Consider the following 15526-nt stretch of genomic DNA (forward strand, 5'->3'; position numbering starts at 1 on the left):
TTGGTATTTCATTGCAGGTTTTTGGGTGTAGCGCCGTGTACGAATTGGTAAGAAAGAAGATGACAGGAAAGAGGCGCTCTTTCCTGTCATCTTCTTTCTTACCAATTCGTACACGGCGCTAAAACCAAAAAACCTGCAATTGCAGCAGTTTCTGCGTAGCGCGTCAGGTGGTCAACACAGACGACGATCCATCGATTGTTACTGCTCGATCGTGGAAACGGACCGAGAAGATCGACACCAACTGTCTCGAAGGGAGAGTTAGGAGGTGGCACAGGATGGAGAAGTCCTCGCGGTGTAGCCGTGGGACGCTTGTGTCGTTGGCATTGTTCGCATCCAGCAACGTATTTTTCCGTGTCGTGTCGCATCTTGGGCCAATAGAACCTTTGCTGGATTCGTTGAAGCGTTCTGGCGAAGCCCATGTGGCCGCAGGTTGCGTCGTCGTGTAAGGACTGAAAGACGTGAGCCCGTAAAGTGCGTGGAACAACTAGAAGCAGACGGGCGCCTTGTCCGGAATAATTCTTCTTGTAAAGGACGCCTTCATGAACCACGAAACAGCTTGGGTTTGCGTGTTCATTCGCGGAGGCGAACAGAGAATCTAGGGAGCGGTCCTCGTGTTGGGCTGTCCGGAAAGTCGCGAGGTCAGGGAACTCGGAGGTAATAGCGTCGATATACTGGTCGAAGTTGTCAGCGTCGCACTCAGTCGTCGGTAGAGGAAGGCGCGATAGGCAGTCGGCGTCTGCGTGCCGGTTACCGCTCTTGTAGCGTACAGTGAAGTCGAACTCCTGTAAGCGCAAAGCCCATCGCGCCAGTCGTCCAGATGGGTCTCGGAGGCCTACCAACCAGCATAGAGAATGATGGTCGGTGATTACCGAGAAGCGACGGCCGTAGATGTATGGGCGAAACTTGTGCACGGCGAAAACGACGGCGAGGCACTCCTGTTCTGTGACTGTGTAATTTCGCTCTGCCTTGCTCAACGAACGACTCGCATAAACTACCACGTGTTCAGCGTTGTCATGGCGTTGAACGAGCACAGCACCAAGGCCGATTCCACTGGCATCTGTGTGAACTTCCGTTTCAGCAGAAGGATCGAAATGGCGTAGTACCGGTCCTGAAGTCAGTATGAACCGAAGCTGCTTAAAGGCTGCTTCGCAATCCGGTGTCCAGTGGAAAGGGACGTCCTTTTGCAGCAAGTCAGTCAGTGGTTGTGCTTTATCAGCGAAATTCGGGACAAAGCGGCGAAAGTAAGAACACAGGCCCAGGAAGCTTCGCAGCTCCCTGAGGGATTGCGGCTGCTTGAAGTTGCTGACAGCGGCGACTTTCTGCGGGTCCGGTCTCACGCCATTTTTATCCACCAGGTGTCCCAGAACCAAGGTTTCACGTTCTCCAAAGCGACATTTTTTTGTGTTCAGTGTAAGCGCAGCTTCCTCCAGACAGGTTAGAACGAGGTCAAGGCGATGATTATGTTCTTCAAATGTTCGGCCAAAAATCACCACATCATCCAGGTAACACAGGCAGATTTCCCATTTGAGGCCCCGCAAAACGGTGTCCATATATCTTTCAAATGTGGCGGGGGCATTACACAAGCCGAATGGCATAACATTAAATTCAAACAGACCGTCGGGTGTAACAAAAGCCGTCTTCTCTTTGTCATCCGGATCCATGGGAATCTGCCAATACCCGGATCGCAAGTCCGCCGATGAAAAATAGGACGCTGAATGCAGGCAGTCGATGACATCATCGATGCGTGGAAGCGGGTACACGTCCTTCTTGGTTATAGAGTTGAGACGTCGGTAGTCATCGCAGAACCTCCAGGACCCATCTTTTTTCTTGACCAAGATAACAGGCGCGGCCCAGGGACTTGACGATTCTTGGATTACGCCGGAGGTTAGGATCTCGCTGACTTGCTGTGAAATTACCTTGCGCGCTCTGACGCAGAAACTCGATAAGGCTTCTGTCGGAGGGGGTGCGCAAATCCGGTGTCGATCTTGTGACGAGTGCGTGTGCTGGGCGCCTCAGGTCTATGCGACTTCTGTGCAAAATCAAATACTTTAGCGTGCCTGGCCAGCAGTGTAACCAACACTTTGCGCTTACGCGAGGGAATAGACTTGCTAACCATTTTATAAAATTCTTTTTCCGTGCCGGAGACATCAGCATAGTCTGAATTTGCCGCACTGCTGAGAGCTCCTATGCAGATACTGCACTGCCTTTCAAACATGGCAAGGCGCATTCCCTCTGGTAGTACAACAGATTCAGACGAGCAGTTCACTATCCATAATTTAGCTTTTCCCTCGGTTAGAGACACAACGCAGCGCGGCAGAAAGACGTTTTTCTTCACGCAAGGTAAAGGCAACGGCTCAATCACAATGTCAGGAGAACTGAAACTCGAGTCGGCATTCGCAGCAGCAACGAGCACGCTGGCCGTAGACCATGCCGGTAGAATAGCGTCTTTAACTACAACGAGGTTGTCGTCTCTGCTACGCTGAGGCTGCTGGGCGAGGGCAGACAACAGAACCTCGCCTGCCCCGCAGTCCACAGTCGCACGGCACTCTTGCAAGAAGTCAATTCCAAGGATAACGTCATGCGTGGAATGAGCGAGCACTGCGAATTCTGCCTTGAACGCCTTGCCAGCAACACAGACTGACACAGTGCACACACCTACTGGACACAAAGCCGTGCCGCTCACTGCTCGAAAGGTAGCAGATTTATCCCAATAAAACATAACCTTGCGGCCAAGTCGTTCCTTGAAAACTAAACTCATTACAGAAACAGTTGCACCGGTGTCTACCAGAGCCATCGTGGGAATATCGTCAATGAGTACGTGAACCTTGTTATGAAGCATTGAAACTAAAGGAGGCATACTTGTGTGCAAAGCGGTACGTCCAGCGACCTCGCCTCCATCGGCCGCGCCGGCTAGTTTCCCGGTGGCGGAGATGAAAGCCGCGGCCGGGGTCGGGGGGATGGTGACCGTCGCTGGCGCGTAGTAGGTGGAGTCAAGCTCCTCACAGAGGCAGGCGAGTCGCTGCGGATGTTCGGCCGGTACCCGTGCTTCTGGGCAGTTGAATCCGAAGGCCAGTAGGTGTAATCCGGCTGTTGGCTTCGCCGTGGAAGCATCGCTGGTCGGTCAGAAAACGTCGTGCGTGGGCGACGTCGCGATGGGCAAAACCGGGCGATATGTCCGCGAACGCCGCACTGGTAGCACACGGGGCGTTCCCGAGGCACACTGAATGCTGCGGCGTGATGAGGATACTCAGGGAACTGTTGCCACTCGGACACAAACGAAGGTGGTTGGCTGTCGTAGCTATAACTGCTGCGGGGCGCATAAGACGACTCGACGTAAGTAGGCGTTGCTGGCGAAGCCCTCAGCCGTGGACTGCGGTTGGAGTAGCTGCGCTCGTCGAAACTCGCAGCATTGATGCTTGCGGACGGTGCACTACACTGCGGGTCTCCAGCTTGCATGGGAGCAGAGACATGGCGACGCAGTTCCTCCCGTACAATCTGACGAATGGTGGAGGAAAGGTCGGCAGGCAGGGAATTTTGGCAGACATCGACGGTGGCAACAGTCGTGACGTTGGCCAGACGTCCGAACTTCGATGTGATGCGACGAGTTTTAAGGGCCTCGAAGGTTAGGCAGTGGTTAATCACGTCGGCCACACATTCCAGGCTCTCCTTGCCAATGAGGAAGTGGTAGACGTCATCGGCGATGCCCTTGAGTATATGGCCCACTTTGTCTTCTTCCGTCATGTGGGCATCCACCGACTTGCACAACTTCAGGATCTCTTCAATGTAGGTTCTGCATGTCTCACCGGTGACTTGAGCCCTCTGCGACAACGTCTGCTCGGCGCGTTTCTTCGTTGCTGGGTCTCCAAAGCATTTCTTAATCTCCTCTACAAAGTGGTCCCAGGTTGTCAAAGTGTCTTCGTTGTTCTCAAACCAGACCAGCGCCGTGAAATCTAGGAAGAGCCCCACGTGAGACAGCTGGCTAGCCGCATTCCAACCATTCGATCGGCTCACCCGCTGATAGTGGCTTAGCCATTCGTCCACGTCATCGCCGGGTTTCCCTGTGAAGGTCCGCGGCTCCCTGTAGTGGTAGGGCGACGTCCTTGCGGATGGTTGCTGGTTGTCTCCGTCAGAGCTCATTTCTTGAGGTAGTGGTGCCAAGCCCGCTAGTCGACGGCTGCGGCGAAGCTCGTATTGTTGCGGTTCCGTCGTTAGGGGACGGTGTCTCTCCGGTATCACTTGGTAGTAGCTGGCTTACCCCGCACCTTCCACCACAATTGTGACGATGGAAAGCGTTTATTTACAAGATGGGAAAAAGCAGAGGTGTAGCTCGGCCAAGAGCCAACGGCGTCGCTCGCGAGCCAGCCCAGCCTCGTTCTCCTCTTCGTCGAATCTTCGCTCGCGCGTTTCAATATGACTATGTGAGACGCCGTAGTGGACGGCTTCGGAAATTTCCACTACCTGTGGTTCTTTAAAGTGCACCTAAATCAAAGCACGCGGGTCTCCAGCATTTCGCCTCCGTAGAAATGCGGGCGCCGCGGCTGGAATTCCGTACCGCGACCTTGGGCTCAGCAGCCGAGCGCCATAACCACTAGACCAACACGGCGATTTTTTTTCTTCTTTTTTTGTAACACGACTGAAAAAGACTTAGTAACGAATTTTTTTGAACAAACCAATCTGTTTAGCAAATCATTCCTTCTCCGACGAGCCAAAAAACTGTCACAATCATAAACAGTTGCGTGCCACAGAAATTGGGAAAATCCCACTACTCACCACTGGTCCACTAAAAATCAAGAAGGCAACAGTTAGCCCAGCAACAAATAGCTGCGAAGTGACGGCGGCGGGCCGAAGACCCTGAGTATGTACAACGAGAGAATACTAGGTAACGGGAAAGGCAACGGTGGCTGCGAGGTTTACGCAAACGACGACGTGCCCGTAGATCTATGAGAGGGGCGAACGTTTGGTTTCAGCGCGAGTTTCTGTCTCCGGAGCTTGGATATCCGTGTCGTGTCTGTGACTGTGTGGGGTTTACATGCATACATACATACATACATACATACATACATACATGCATACATACATACATACATACATACATACATACATACATACATACATACATACATACATACATACATACATACATACATACATACATACATGCATGCATGCATACATACATACATACATACATACATACATACATACATACATACATACATACATACATACATACATACATACATACATACATACATACATACATACATACATACATACAAATTCTGTTGGTTAGACAATCAAGCCAACTGCCTTGATCCTGCAATTTTGCCACATGATGCCCTCAACACTATAAAATAAGTTGTGCAAAGACACCGAAATACGAACACACATCTCCTTTGTGTGTCCTTGTATCTGAAGGTCAGCAAGTAGAAAAACAATAAAAACAGTTACCCTGTTTATTCATTCTGTGCTCGAACTCTTTGAGAAATAAAATTACGAAATAAAGGAAGCCCTTTTGCAAAGAATGGTGGACTTTTGCCTTCAAAACAAACGATAAAAGAAACGTCATTTCCGCGCATGCACCAGCCATCGCTGGACAAAAAGAGACAAAATAAAAGGCGCCTCATCGCAAAAAAAAATAAAACATCGCTCCCGCCCCCAAGCAGACAACCTGGCCGCCTCCATTCCTACGACACCAGGGCGGTCTTGCTTTTAATTGACGTCCAGCCTCGTGCACTCTTCGCTTTCCACGGGCGTAGCCTCTCCGCGAGCGAGCGGCGGCCGTGCAAGTATCCCGTTTTTGCCGCCAGTGTGTGGCTGTCTTTGTGGACGGCGACCTAGAAAAACGAGCGACATTCCCTCCACCGCCGAGAGAGAAGAAAGAAAAGAAATCGAGGCCGACCGCCGATACAACGAGCAGCGGCGACAGCGTATACGTGAGCGAACTACGCACAACACGAGTCACCTGTGCCACTTTCTGGTGCGTCTTTGCGCCCAAAACTGCACTGCAGCACCGAACTCGGTTGCCCCGATAGGGTGAGTGCAGCGGCGGTGTTGCGTGATTCTCGTTATCGGACGTTTCGGCGATATCGATCCACGCCGAGCAAACATACCGATCGGATGCTCCACGTATTCATACGATTGCGTGCGCTAGAACAAGTATACGGATGCACGTGCGGGTCTAAAATGCCGGATTTGTTTTATAGTCTTTATGAAGCTTGCCAACTTTTTTCTTTGTGTCAAATTCACTTCGGCCCCATTCGCCGAATGTAGGGTATTGATTCACTCTCCCCCTTGTGCTTTCTCTATTTTTCTGGGGTGGTGATGATGAGGTTACTCCAGGCGGGGTTAGCCTGACAGATTTAGCGGACAATTTCTTCACCTATGCGTCTCTCTATAATTTTCATTGTCCATTCATTACGCGTAGCAGTGAAGTGCTGCACATTAAGGAAAACGAACAAAAGAAAAGGTCGAATAAGCCGTGCAACCTTCAATGAAACAGTCGGCATTACTTTTTCTTTTTTTTTTATACATTTGCGGTCAAGTCCAACGGCAGAAGCGACAGTACTCCTCCATAATGAAGCATTTAGAGACCTCTTGTTAACCACATGCATGGTTAATTATTGTTTGACGTCCACGATATTTTGTTGCGGATGATTCGTGTACCCGCCAAATGCGTACTTATGGCAGAACAGGAGCTTCTTCTAAGCAACCTTGCGTTCTTGGTTTTTTTTTTTTTCATTTCTTGGAGGGGGGGGAGGGGGGTTATTAAGCTCTACAAAAATGAATATCTAGTTTCATAAGTGCTTTTCGAAATTGGATAGCGAAGTAAACATCGCCAGCATAGCAACTTAAATTCCGATGTACCAACCTACGAGTATAATAGCGTGTACGGTTTACGGACAAAGTAAAACTCCTCAGCGGTATTTCTGCCATCGTGCAGAAGCTTCCTAATGGCGTTCTTTTAACGAGATCGTGACCCGACAGCTGGTCGGCAAGCAGAGCACCGGCTCCCGTCAATTACAGAAGCGACAAGTAAAGACCGCTGAGAGCGCAGCGTATAAAAAGCTTTCTTGTTAAACGCCTAAAGCAACCACAATAAATTGTTTTAGAATGAAAATGTTACACTTTAGAGCATGAACAAAATTGCGAGACATTTCATTCAAACGAAGCATGGTTGGTCGAAGTTAAGATATATGCGAGTAAACATTTTTGTGCATGCGCGTTGTATGCTACAGTATGTAGATCTGTAATAAATAATTTGCGAATGTACATCGAACCATCGTAAGATACAAATGGAATGTATTGTATCGGATGCAATAATTCTTGTATATAAATACTTGTTGCCCGAATATCTTGTAACCTATCATGCAACAATTGCGAAGTATCTATGCCCAGAACTGCCCCCGTGGAAACAACAGGAAAGCGTGGCCTCCTCTTCTTCTAAGCCTCCCGCACTTTTGCCGGACTGTAATTCCTGCAACATGTTTAAGTATAACAGCTCAGTGTTGATTTTATTTCGGGGTGTCTTTAAAGTTGACTGGGAAAGCAGTTGCAAGCTTGAAACTAACTGTTCTCCTCTGCGCATTCCATGCGACATATCGTCATGCTTATCGTCCAGTTATAATCATAACAGACACTTTGCTACCCACATATTCAGCTCTACAATATGGTGAATAAAAAAAAAAAACGATTTACTCGTTAACGCTACGAGGACTCTTGTCCCTACGCTCAGAAGGACAGAAAGTTGAGACCAACTGGTGGGGTTATATGCTAAAAGATGTCATCGTGTTATTGACATCATGGTCATGCCAGCCTATCGGGTCACCTGCGAGTCGCATGCGGCGAGGGGGCGCTACAGGCGAGTGCAGTCAGCCCGCGTGTACGTCGCTTCCTTACCACACGTATTCGCGCCTTTGCTCCAAGTAGGCTTACCACCGAGGAATGGTGCTCGCTCACCATCTCGCAGGTCCTGGTTTGATTCCTTGGGAATAGGTTAATTCTAAATTTTTCGTTCATTTTACCGCGTATCTGCCAAATGACTCGTCGGAGGCGAGAGTCAGCCAGGCTATAGAGGGTATAGGGTTGTCAAAGAAACGCTCTCGCATTTAAGAAGTCGGGACACATGAAGAAGAAAATTTGCAACACCAAGCGCCAACTGTGAAGTGAAAGGTCTCAGATTGGCGAAAAGAAGACAGACGTGAACATTTCTTGTTTGTGCTCAAGAGTGGCCGCGCCAACTGTCCATCGGAGACACACGCACGCCTGCACGAAAGATAACTCTTGAGCCACGAAATGTCGCCCTTATGCAAGATGATCAGTGGATCGCCTAACGCACAGACTTCCGTTATTGTTAATATGCCAAACACGTACCGCAAGACGTGATTCCTGGTTCTGGTGTCTTTTAACAAAAAATGTAATCAATGCCCTTTAAATTCTCAAGTTCACTTACAACGATACTGTAGAGCAAAATGTTAGACTCTGTTCCTCCAGTTGAAAACCTTTTGTTCTGTAATAATGTCTGATAGATGCGATCAGCCCTACATAGCTCAGATGAAACGAAAGTTTTAAACAATGGCTTCACGGCATTGTGCGAGGAACACGTTGAAGTGCTTTCAGCTACACTTTTCGCTATTTTCTTTTTTCCACTCTAATGCGTGCTCTTTATCTGCAAGGCGCCGCAATACTGCTCTGACTCGTTGCAGCCGTCAATGCAGCGTCAATCCCGTACGTACAACGTCACACTTTCTCAGGCTGGTGCGTCAAGGAATAGATGTAGGAAACACCCCCGCCTACCTTCTCCTTTTTATCGTTTTTTTTTTTTTTGAACTAACGGCAAAGAGGATGCAGCGAACTTTTTTCAACGTTCCGAACCGGAAGTCTATCGAACACGAGGATAATCTATTTGTAATTAACGCATAACCTTCATAGTAATGCTCATTCGCGCAAAAAAAAAAAGAAACATGGCAATGGACTAGTTGGTTAAACATGATAAACTTTCTTTGTGCAGAACTACCAGAAGGAGGAGGAGGAAGAAACTTTATTCAGAAAAAAAAAATAAAATGCAGGCAGTTTGGTCGGGCCCTTACTACAGGGCTCCGCTGGCACGAGCGGCTCGCTGTACCTGGTCAAGCAAAGCTATTTGGCTCTGCTTATCCTCGTGCGCAAGCCATGCCTCCCACTGCCTGTGAAACATGTGTGGTTGCTTAGTGATGTGTGGGCTGTCGATGTGTTTGGGCCTCTGGGTGCACTCCCATGTTATGTGGCTGAGTGTTGGTGCTTGTGAACACCACGGACAGGTATCTTTAAATCTTGAGGGATACATTCTACTTAGATGGTACAAATTGGGAAAGCTATTGGTTTGTATGCGTCTCCAATCCCTGCTTTGTTGGCTATCCAAGTCTTTATGTGGAAGCCCGTATTCCCTTCTTTGCTTCCTTTGTTGGAGAAGGATATCACGCGAATTGGAAAGAGGTTCAACGTCATGGCCTGCCGTCGCTCGGTTGGTGATGCTTCGAGCTATACGGTCTGCCATGACGTTCCCCTCCAATCCTTCGTGAGCAGGACACCATATAACGTGATGATCTCCTGTTATGGGTTTATTTAAAAAATTTGTACGCTATTTTAGGTAGCGTTCCTCGGAGAAACATTCGGCATGCCGCCTGTGAATCGGAGAGCACAACCACTGATTCACCCCCGATTTCTGCGTTGGATATGGCTATGGCTATTGCCGCCGCCTCTGCCACTCGTGTGTAACACGTTTTTACCGACGCCATTGTGGTGTGATTTTGTGCTACAATTGCCACTACATGTGTCCCTCTGCTCGCTTTACTTACGTCTGTAAAGACGGCTTCTGGGCTATATTGAAATGCTTTGCGTAAGGAGTCTGCTCTTGCTTTCCTCCTACCTGCGTGGTACGTCGGATGCATATTTCTGGGAATAGGTGCCACAGTTAGATGTGTGCGTTTTCCCGCATCTATTAGCACCGTTTCCTCGTCACAATATAGCGGCCGCAATGTGTATCCCATCTTTTCCAGAATTCTTCTCCCATGATAGCTTGAATTGAGCCTTTCCTTTTGAGATAAAAGCACCGCATTCGCATACTCCTCAGAGGTATTGTATATGCCCAATTTCTCTACCCTCTCGGTTTTGGCATTTTCCGGAATCCCCAATGCTGCTTTGAATGCTTTCCTTATGATTGCGTTGATTTGTTTTGTCTCCTGGTTTGTCATTGTCTGGTACGGCAGCGCGTACGTAACTCGGCTGATAACAAATGCATGAACGAGTGCAATGGTTTCTTTCTCCTCTAGTCCCGTTTTGCTATTTGCTATCCGCCTGATCATCCGGGCCACATTCGCCGTGGTTCCCCGCAGCCTTTGCAGTGTGTGCGTCGTGCCCGAATTCCCTTGTATCCACATTCCAAGCACGCGTATTACTTCTGCCTCCCTGATTTGTCTCCCATCTAGCAAGTACTGAAAGCGAGAATGCTCAGTGCATGTGGTTTTCCCGCTGTGTCCAGCACTTTTTTTTTTTTGACGTTGATCATTCGTGCAAGCGCGATTTAGTGAGGAGGTCTTCAGTCAAAGCCTATTCCATTCTTTTTTCTTTTTGCAATTTTTGGAATGTGTTGACGAAAAGTTTAAAAATTGTTTGGTTGAGCTCTAAGAGTATTGTCAGCACTCATGATAATCCTTCAACGTCAAGCAAATGCGTTTACATTACAATGTCGTGCTTCGGCGGTCTTTTAAAGAACATTTATTTTCAGCAACCCCTATTTTTTTCTTCAGCTGTAGGCTTAACGACCACTGTGCGTAAACACCACAATCAAATTGATCGCTACAACAAAATTAAAGTGACCTGCTGATTAGCGATGTCTATCAAGGACGTGGGCCCCCAAGTAATCATAAACTCATTATCAGTCTTAAGTACAGATCATTGGCGTAGCGAGGGGCCAAGGGGGGGGGGGGTGAGGGTACCCGTAATTTTTCGATTTCGCCATGTGTATGTATACACGCGCACATACAAACACACGCACGAACATACATGAAGTATTGTTGGAAGATCATTCCCCTCTCCCCCAAAAATGTCTCGCTACGCCCCTGGTATAACTCCTAACATGACGAACAACCTTGCGACCAATGTTTGTATTTCTACAAGCTACACCATTCACAATGTTAAGCGGAATGCATACATCATTTCACGCGAAAGCGCACTTTGAGACGTCGAAGCAGCGAAGTCACGAAAGCGATATGTTTGTCTGACGAACACTGGTGAGATCAGAGCTATGCCGAGGTGATTATGACACGAGAAACAGTGTGAGCTTTATTATTACGATCTCGCGTTTACTGCTCAGCGGGTGCGATCCCCGCAGCGGCTGTCGCATTTCGATAAAGGCGAAATGCTAGACGCCCGTGTACTGTGCGATGCCAGTGCAAGTTAAAGAACACCAGGTGGTCGAAATTTACGGAGTCCTCCACTACGGCGTCCCTCATAATCATATCATGGTTTTGACACGTAAAACCACACACATTACCATTACTATCGTTACGTTTCCCGCTTCACTTCGACGTCTGAGGTCTAACGAAACTCGCGCATGCGCGCACGGGGCTACGCGACCTGAGGAGCGCGCCGATTCGTCAAGACAGCAGTATCTGTCACGGTCAGTCAAGTCAGTTTCACGCTTGCGAGGCTTCTTGTAATAGGCGCATGTCTGTAAGAAAAGGGCAAAAATGGTATTTAAATGCTGTGTCTCAGTGCGTGGTGGCGGTGGTGGCAACTTTGTTCATATTCTGTGTTTGAAGGTACACCACCATCATCGAAGCTGTTTACCCGCAGCAGTGGCCCAGTAGTTACAGTGCTCGATTGCTGACCGGAAAGACGCGAGTTCGATTCCGACCGCAGTGGTCGAATTTCGATGGAAGCGAAATGCTTGGATGGCCATGTGATGTGCGATTCCAGTGCAGGTTAAAAAGGTCCAGGTGGTCGAAATTACTGGGAGCCCCCGAACTACGGCGCCTCTCATAACCTCAGTCGCTTTGGGAAGTTCCATAAATCAACCAACCTAATATGTTAGACGAATGAAGGGGAACAATATGTGGTCTGTGTGCTAACAGTCAAAACGGTCATGCGAATCTAACTTCCGCATTTCTTTACACTTATGATCGGCATTTCGTTGGAAAAATGTAGTTTCGTAAAGAAATACGTTTCAGAGTGTGCTCCCCCTCGCCGGTAAAGATGTTTGTACTCCAGAGATCGAGGAACGACGATTGCTTCCCCAGGCAGCGATTCTTTTTCGGGATATCAGTGCCACAAGTCCGTTCGTGCCTCCGATAAAGAACAACTACCGAGAACGACAAACCACACCTGCGCATCGCACTTCGAGCCATCAGATCAGCTAGCCGATGAAGCGCTCCGTGAACGTCACGTCGGAAAAAAATTCTCCGACGGATCTACGACTGTAACGTAAGCCTACTCGGCGTGATCGACTGTAGATGACGTGAACGAGGTAACCGATTTCTCGCGAGTGAATAATAACGCACGTGCAAAAGACAGTGAAGCCAACCAATTGCGCACGCGTGTACCAGCTTACGCGAGTAACCGGAACGTGGCGAAAGTGCCGCTAATGACGATACCTTTTGCCCGTGTCCGACCAGAACAACTCTGAGTCAACAAACCGTTTCAGCGCTGACCAAAACAGCAACTAAAGCGTCGTGTGGGAGAGCTCAGCGAAGTAAATAGCGAATAAAAACCGGTATATGCGTGTTGGGCGTGCATAGGCTTTACTTCGGGTTCCATTTTCCTTTACGGCGTAGCGCAAGAGTGGTTCGTCCGCGGGAAAACCCTGTTCGGGGGGCAGTGTGCGTTGCACGCACCGATGCAAGTACGGGTAAAAGGGCCACCCCAGCGGCCTTCGCCCCGCAGCAGTCGCAAAGAGGGGGCGTGGATGTACAACCTCGTGGGAGAGGAGGCGACTCCGAAAACATTGGTGTGCGAGCGCACGTCAGGTGGTGTCGTTTCGTACCGAACGCTCCGACGACGTCGCATCATCCCTGCCGTTGTGCGTCGGATCAGATCTGTTCTCCGCATCTGCGCGTCGGCTGCGATCACCGGATTCCCTCCGTCGCCGCGATTCGAACCGTAAGTGTGAACGTGTTGCGACCTTAACATAGTCGAAACTTCAGGCTCTGGGGTTTTACATGCCCATACCGCGACGCGATTTTGCGGCACTCCATGTGCGCGATTCCGCATTAACATCGGCCACCGGAGTGCTTTTTTAAAGTGTGCCTAAATCTCAATACAAGGGTGTTCCTTGCGTTTCGCTCCCATCATGGCCGATTAGCCACTGAGCTTCCACGGCGTGCGTGAAGTCGTTACGATTGGAGTAGAATCGAGACTTTGGCTGATCAACGCAGAAACCCAATGGTCTAGGAAATACAAGCGCGTGTGTGAGTTTGGCTTCCCTTGAGGTTATGTATTTCGTACTTTTTTTTTAATATGAGGACCGCCACTTCTACTCACTTGTACGAGCTAGCCTGAACAACCCTTTCATGGCCGACTTCACGGCGCTTTTGGAAAATACGTCATGATTTACTTTGGTTGTCTGATTATTTTCAAAAACTCGTCTCTATTTGTGTGTGCCGAGCAGTCAATTTTAAATGCTCTCTAACTGTTCTGTATTAGAGCGCACCTTTTAGGCGCCCGTTCCTGCTTTGAGCGTCGTCGTCGTCGTTGGCGTCGGCGACGTAACCGATAGAGCGAACGAGGACGAAACAGAGCGATCGCGGAGTCTGTCTATATCACGAGTCACTGGCCTCTAGCCTCGCTTTCTTCTTCCGTCGCGCGCGCTGGCCCCTCGGTCGGAGCTCATGCGCATGCAGGGCTGGTACGTGCACTGAGGCTGGTTTCGCTTGTCATAACGAGGCTCTCGGCGTTTCGCTTGGTTCACGACGCCCGCAATGCACAGAGTGGTGTGCGTAGCACTCGTGCGCTGGCAGTTGCTGTGGCATTATGTAACGAATGTTACACTGCTACGACTGCGGATAGGCAAAACTTCAAACACAGTTGCCGTTGTCCCAACACGAAGCTGCACGCAGAATTCGCATTAGGCAGTGTCGCAATCATCGGCGAAATTTTCGAACTTTGTGTGCGTGTGTCGACAGACACAGTCGACACACTCACATATTAAGAAACAGGTGCAGTCTGAATACGGCTGGCCGACGTTGCAACGCAAATGTGCCGGAAGCGAGGATGCAGCCTAATTTCATTTCATTGTCAATTTCCGACGCCAACATTGACTTCTTTTATTCATTTTTGTTTTATGTAAGCATGCCTGACAGCCCCATTATAATTGCTTCTAAATGAGAACGATTTCCCTGCCCTTAGCATGCACATTTTGTCAAGCTTCTTTCGACCAAAATAAACTCTTAAGATATATAGTCATATTAAGATGCGTTTATTTTATTTAAAGGGACACAAAAGAGCAAAACCATTTTTCTCATATTAGTAAAGTACTCTTTCACGATACCAAAAACACCACGCTTGTTGCGAGAAGACGCTTAGTAAGCGAGAAAACGCGCAAAATCAAAATGTGGGTGGCGACGCCACCTTGAAGTTTCCGCATCATTCGCCATGACGTCACATGTTTTGACGGCGCCTGCTAGGGACTACGTAGTTCCTAATCGGTAAAAATGAAGTACATTGTTCTCTGAGGGGGCCATAGACTTAACGTACCAAGTTTGGGGTAATTTTGTTGAGCCCATGGCGCCAAAATACGATAAATATACTTTGCAATCCGTGACGTCACGCGGGGAAATTTCCGCGCGAAATTTAAAAATGAAACTTTGAACTTGATTTTCTCCTCTATTAATAAACCTATGATGGCGAAATTAACGACATTAGAGTACTCAGAGCACAATTTATCGATCCAAACCGATTCATCGTTTCTCTTTAGTGTCCCTTTAAGCTGTTTGTTATATTGCTTCAATTTGCAAAATTGAGAGAACAAGCTAATTTATCAAGTTTACAACCTCGTACTCCAACAACAACAAAAACTGCATCAAAAAGCTGTAAACCGCATGTATTATATTTCGAGTAGACATAATTCGTGCATTGCACTTAAGGAAAATTAGGAGAGTTGGTATTCAACGGCCATTCTAAACTGCATCGCAAGAAAACATTGAAGGAGAAAAGAGGAGGCGCACAATCACAAATGCTGCGTGTGTGTTCGCCTCCCTTTTTTCTTGCTACGCTTTCTTGCGATGCAATTCAAGATCCCTCTTGAAAACAGCGCATGCACACGAGGACGAAGACGAAAGAAACAACGGGACAGGCTTGATCGTCTGTTAGTTCTCATTAATGTTGGGTCGAACAAAGAAAAACGAGCCCTTAAAATTCCCCTTCTTTCGTTCGTTCATGGCCGCATTGCAAATTCGTGTGTATTGAGGAGATCGGATAATTGGACAGGCGTTTCAGGCAGCCCTGCAGATATCGAAAAGTCAAGGACGTCGACAAAGCCTCAAGCGGAACA

General features: G+C 48.5%; 1 protein-coding gene across 3 annotated transcripts in view; it reads left to right on the top strand.

Annotated features, from left to right (window-relative positions):
- LOC119394431 (sodium-dependent phosphate transport protein 2B) overlaps window positions 1-15526 on the top strand; it is a 138694-nt gene that overhangs the window by 24285 nt on the left and 98883 nt on the right. The window contains exon 1 of one of the 3 annotated variants that reach the window (XM_037661733.2): window positions 12999-13137. The exons of 1 other annotated variant lie outside the window; for it this stretch is intronic. The gene's annotated coding sequence lies outside the window, so the exon portion shown is untranslated. Of the gene's footprint in view, window positions 1-12998; window positions 13138-15526 lie in introns of those variants that run through there. One more of the 3 variants, XM_049415781.1, reaches the window with a different exon arrangement.

The sequence above is a fragment of the Rhipicephalus sanguineus genome, chromosome 5, assembly GCF_013339695.2.
Source record: "Rhipicephalus sanguineus isolate Rsan-2018 chromosome 5, BIME_Rsan_1.4, whole genome shotgun sequence".
In the NCBI taxonomy this organism is placed as follows: domain Eukaryota; kingdom Metazoa; phylum Arthropoda; class Arachnida; order Ixodida; family Ixodidae; genus Rhipicephalus; species Rhipicephalus sanguineus.